This window comes from Lissotriton helveticus, chromosome 5_1 (genome assembly GCF_964261635.1).
Source record: "Lissotriton helveticus chromosome 5_1, aLisHel1.1, whole genome shotgun sequence".
In the NCBI taxonomy this organism is placed as follows: Eukaryota; Metazoa; Chordata; class Amphibia; order Caudata; family Salamandridae; genus Lissotriton; species Lissotriton helveticus.
In genome coordinates this window covers 1,308,781,108-1,308,787,247 of record NC_136065.1, presented here as the reverse complement: position 1 = coordinate 1,308,787,247, position 6,140 = coordinate 1,308,781,108, and the positions used below count along the sequence as shown (strand labels likewise).

General features: G+C 48.0%; 1 pseudogene; it reads left to right on the top strand.

Annotated features, from left to right (window-relative positions):
* Window positions 1-367: 367 nt before the first annotated feature.
* On the top strand, window positions 368-435 carry LOC144756908 (U6 spliceosomal RNA; annotated as a pseudogene).
* The last annotated feature ends 5,705 nt before the right edge of the window (window positions 436-6,140 follow it).

The following is a 6,140-nucleotide window of genomic DNA, read 5'->3' as shown; positions in this document are numbered from 1 at the left end:
CCTATACCATACTTTAATTGTGTTACCCATCCGAGCATGTCGTTGGTTGTTCAAGCCGAATTCTAATCTAATTTGGGACTGTGAGGCATTTTTAGGTAGACAGAAAAGGGATCGAAAAGTTTTCGAAATTTCTTTATTTATTGTTATAGCATCCTTTCCGTTCAATGCTTCACTGCCATAGGTTAGGGAAGGTAACAGTTTTGCAGATATGACTTTGAGCAATGGCTGGTAGGTTAAGTTGCTGGTGGATTTTTTTATCATACCAAATGCACCTGTTAGGGAGTTTGCCTTCCGGGTAATATCCAATTTCTGGGGTTTAAAACTACCATTGTCATCAAAAACCAATCCTAGGTATCTATACGTTTTAGTTCTCGCTTCGGCAGCACATATACTAAAATTGGAAGGATACAGAGAAGATTAGCATGGCCCCTGCGCCTTGCATATAGCATATCTCCCTGCTTCACAGCAAGCTCTGGGTCCCATGGGAATGTATTAAGGGGGGATAAGGGGCCAGAGCGTATGACTGAGCGTATGACTGCTAGAAATTTAACAGGCCCACAGTCAGGCTCACAGCTAGGCTCACAGCAGGCACATAATTGCCTTGCCCAGTTAGGTTCACAGTCACCACCTGTTCCCACTGCCCAAGTCCCCCTCACACACTCTGTCCCATACCGGGCACACTTAAATAAAAGCTCCCAAGGAGGTATTACAACAAACCCAATAGGAGCGCAGGTCTGCATGCATGTGATTAGGGGGAGAGGAATAAGGGAAGCACCACAGGGTCCAGATCTAGCAACCACAGCCTTAAATTCTCCACACATTAAAAACCTACCTCCAGCAGCCTCACCATATGTTTTGGTCCTAGTCAATGTACCACAGCTGAGTAATGACCAAAGGGAGTTGACGGAGCAGCTAATGATTAAAGTCCTGCATTGGTTCTCGATTTATATTAGAGGTGATATTATGATGGGCTATAGGCTGGCCAGCAATATTATCATGGCAAGGAGAGTGGGGATGGGTGTACTAACTCTCCTAAGGAAGTAACAGAAGACTGTGTTATTGTTAATTTTTTTTAAAAAGTGGTAAACAACACCCCACCATTACACTTGAAGGGGCCACACTCAACCTTCCACACTCTTTATCAGGGGAGGGGCACGATACCCCACCTCAACTGGGCAAGGTGTGAGATTGGCAAGCACAAATACTGTAATTCCTTAGGCTGGATTGAGAGAGAAAAGAAGATTTGGGAATGAATGAGGAAGTCCACAAAATACCTTCTGAAAGCCTAGGCAAGGCTGGAAGTGTAAGCAGGGAATCGGGCAAATTGTTAATCCCACGGTTAAGAAGGCACTCTTCCACCCAAGAAGGCAAAGAGATTCTGCCCCAGTCAAATTGGCAATGTCGGATGCATCGTTTTTCACTTCTCAGTCTTTTTTCAGGGCCTGGGTGATTTGAACCCCCAGGGTCCTTGGCCAGGTCAGGTAGGGTGATGTTGAAGAGCCTTTTTGTTCTATTAAATTTGTCTCTGAGCTATAGTGCCAACAGGGGCGACATCTGCATCAGAGGGTGGGCCTCCCACCATCTACTTATGTATAATACTGTATCCTCTCTCCGACTGTGCTGTTTGCTCGATTTATTTGTATCCTGTTGATGTTCACAAACATTGAGAAGTTTCATTTTGCAAATGGTTGTTTTACGCTCAGGAAAATAACATGCTACACTATGTTTACTGTTCTTTAAAAGGTCTGACATTCTTTGAATGTGTTGAAGATAAAATGCAAGAGAATCAACATGACTGCTCCCTGAACATGTTATAGACAGATAGCAGCCAATAAGATTATGTAATTTTGTCATATGTATAAAGATTGAGGAAATTCAGCCAAAAAGAAGACTCCTTTTGATTTTTTTCAAATGTTCCTACTGTTTGTGAACTGACACAAACTCCATGGATTCCATGCTCCATGTGGTCACTTATATTTTTGCTTATACCATAAATATTGCTCAACAAAGATGCACCATATTTACATAGGCACAATATTACACTTACCACTCACTACATTCCTATGATATTTGGTATTTTTCTATTACTTTTTTTTCCAATTGAATGTGATGAAAATTTACGTTTTAACTGTATAACAGGAAAAAATGAATTTTGTACTGTGTTTTGACCAGGTCCGACTTTAGTGTGCTGCCAACAGTGCGCTGCAAGGGGGGGGGGGGGCACTGACCTGGGGAGCATTGTGTTTAGCAATATTTTAAGATTTAAAATTACCAGCTGCAGAGTTCCTTGTGCGTCCAGCTTTCAGGCAGCCATAAAAGTGTCAAGATCGCTCTTGTGATTAATGTTCATGCTAGTGAGGGAAAATTGAGTTTTGTCTAGTGGCATTTTTGACTCGCCATAAAGTAGTACAGAGAGTTAAGGTTCGTGCTGCATAGAACAGATCTGTAATTTATATGGCTAGCAAAGTGGATTAGTAAAGCTAGCCTTTACCAGCACTTTATAACAAATGAAATGTATGTGAGAGAGAGGCTATGGATAGGTGAGGGGCATGGGCATGTTTGCACGGTGGTAGTGCGGGAATCCAAGTAGGAGGTCATGGGAAGGGGGTGGTGGCAAAAAAGATTGTCGCGCAAAGTGTAACCAGCACTAAAGCCGCCCCTTAACTGATATTTGGTGCAAGTTGGTCAGAGACAAAGCATCTAACAAGGTAAAGAAGGGGTTTCCTAAAGCACATTAGCTACGGAAGCTAAGGAGACATCGACAAGCCATCTTGGTCTTGGGCAAGCTAAAGGAATCAGCAGCAGTCTCCAAGTGATGATATCTTCTCTGCACTGGCCTCACTAGAGAGGATAGTCTTTTTGGCTTAACAAGGGGTAATACATCAGCCTGAAAGGCTAGGCTCGGGCCATATGCCTCACTAATTTGGACCCCGAAACCAGGATAAGGGTGTGAAGTCACGCTTTTTTTCATGAAATGTCAAGAAATTACGGAAAATTACACAAAAATATGGATATGGCATGAAATGTGGTTCGCTGCTATCTTCTGTGAAATTATAATGCAAAGTCATTGCTAGTGTGGCAAGTCACTCAATATACCAGCGGGATGCTGCTTCAAACAGAAAATCTCTCTGCAAGATATTTTCTACTCAAACTAGTATCCCAGGAGCAAAAATTTCAAGAAATCAGGTAGTTGCAAGAAGATTTGAGTAACACGACATTAACAGTTGTCATAACTAAAATTACCCATGGTTCTAGCTCTAAACTAGCTTGAGAGAGGCAGGCCTCAACAATTTATATGTTGTGTAATGAGTCTTTGTTCAGAAATAGAAAAAGATGATAGGTGTCAACACATTGGACCCAGAGTTAAGTTGTGAAAGTGACATCATCAGAAGAATCTGGAGAGGTCAGGCAAATCTGAGAATAGCACCATATATATTTGGGGAAGGTTACCTTACCCTTAATAGATTGACTGTTACAAATGGGGGTGGGGTCGCACACTACTCACACACCGGCGGTGTCGCCCCTAAGGACTCTGGTCAATGTAGTAAAGTGTTCGCGATGCATCATCTTTCGATCTTCTGCTATCTTCGCTGTCTTCGCCATCCCTGGACACGTGTTTCGGGGTATTACCCCTCGTCAGCAGGGATAGGCCGTGTACTGGGGTTGCCGATGGCTGCCAATATCTGCCAGGTATAGTACCACTCAGGCGCATAGGTGCGGGATCCCTGGCTCGTCAGCCCACTGCTCTCGGGAGCTTTAAAGTTACAAATGGGGGTGTGGTCGCACACTACTCACACACGGACGGTGTCGCCCCTAAGGACTCTGGTCAATGTAGTAAAGTGTTCGCGATGCATCATCTTTCGATCTTCTGCTATCTTCGCTGTCTTCGCCATCCCTGGACACGTGTTTCGGGGTATCACCCCTCATCAGCAGGGATAGGCCGTGTACTGGGGTTGCCGATGGCTGCCAATATCTGCCAGGTATAGTACCACTCAGGCGCGTAGGTGCGGGATCCCAGGCTCGTCAGCCCACTGCTCACGGGAGCTTTAAAGTTACAAATGGGGGTGGGGTCGCACACTACTCACACACCGGCGGTGTCGCCCCTAAGGACTCTGGTCAATGTAGTAAAGTGTTCGCGATGCATCATCTTTCGATCTTCTGCTATCTTCGCTGTCTTTGGCATCCCTGGACACGTGTTTCGGGGTATCACCCTTCGTCAGCAGGGATAGGCCGTGCACTGGGGTTGCCGATGGCTGCCAATATCTGCCAGGTATAGTACCACTCAGGCGCGTAGGTGCGGGATCCCAGGCTCGTCAGCCCACTGCTCATGGGAGCTTTAAAGTTACAAATGGGGGTGGGGTCGCATACTACTCACACACCGGCGGTGTCGCCCCTAAGGACTCTGGTCATTGTAGTAAAGTGTTCGCGATGCATCATCTTTCGATCTTCTGCTATCTTCGCTGTCTTCGCCATCCCTGGACACATGTTTCGGGGTATCACCCCTCGTCAGCAGGGATAGGCCGTGTACTGGGGTTGCCGATGGCTGCCAATATCTGCCAAGTATAGTACCAATCAGGCACGTAGGTGCGGGATCCCAGGCTCGTCAGCCCACTGCTCACGGGAGCTTTAAAGTTACAAATGGGGGTGGGGTCGCACACTACTCACACACCGGCGGTGTCGCCCCTAAGGACTCTGGTCAATGAAGTAAAGTGTTCGCGATGCATCGTCTTTCGATCTTCTGCTATCTTCGCTGTCTTCGCCATCCCTGGACACATGTTTCGGGGTATCACCCCTCGTCAGCAGGGATAGGCCGTGTACTGGGGTTGCCGATGGCTGCCAATATCTGCCAAGTAAAGTACCAATCAGGCACGTAGGTGCGGGATCCCAGGCTCGTCAGCCCACTGCTCACGGGAGCTTTAAAGTTACAAATGGGGGTGGGGTCGCACACTACTCACACACCGGCGGTGTCGCCCCTAAGGACTCTGGTCAATGTAGTAAAGTGTTCGCGATGCATCATCTTTCGATCTTCTGCTATCTTCGCTGTCTTCGCCATCCCTGGACACGTGTTTCGGGGTATCACCCCTCGTCAGCAGGGATAGACCGTGTACTGGGGTTGCCGATGGCTGCCAATATCTGCCAGGTATAGTACCACTCAGACGCGTAGGTGCGGGATCCCAGGCTCGTCAGCCCACTGCTCACGGGAGCTTTAAAGTTACAAATGGGGGTGGGGTCGCACACTACTCACACACCGGCGGTGTCGCCCCTAAGGACTCTGGTCAATGTAGTAAAGTGTTTGTGATGCATCATCTTTCGATCTTCTGCTATCTTCGCTGTCTTCGCCATCCCTGGACACGTGTTTCGGGGTATCACCCCTCATCAGCAGGGATAGGCCGTGTACTGGGGTTGCCGATGGCTGCCAATATCTGCCAGGTATAGTACCACTCAGGCGCGTAGGTGCGGGATCCCAGGCTCGTCAGCCCACTGCTCACGGGAGCTTTAAAGTTACAAATGGGGGTGAGGTCGCACACTACTCACACACGGGCGGTGTCGCCCCTAAGGACTCTGGTCAATGTAGTAAAGTGTTCGCGATGCATCATCTTTCGATCTTCTGCTATCTTCGCTGTCTTCGCTATCCCTGGACACGTGTTTCGGGGTATCACCCCTCATCAGCAGGGATAGGCCGTGTACTGAGGTTGCCGATGGCTGCCAATATCTGCCAGGTATAGTACCACTCAGGCGCGTAGGTGCGGGATCCCAGGCTCGTCAGCCCACTGCTCACGGGAGCTTTAAAGTTAAAAATGGGGGTGGGGTTGCACACTACTCACACACCGGCGGTGTCGCCCCTAAGGACTCTGGTCAATGTAGTAAAGTGTTTGCGATGCATCATCTTTCGATCTTCTGCTATCTGCGCTGTCTTCGCCATCCCTGGACACGTGTTTCGGGGTATCACCCCTCGTCAGCAGGGATAGGCCGTGCACTGGGGTTGCCGATGGCTGCCAATATCTGCCAGGTATAGTACCACTCAGGCGCGTAGGTGCGGGATCCCAGGCTCGTCAGCCCACTGCTCACGGGAGCTTTAAAGTTACAAATGGGGGTGGGGTCGCACACTACTCACACACCGGCGGTGTCGCCCCTAAGGA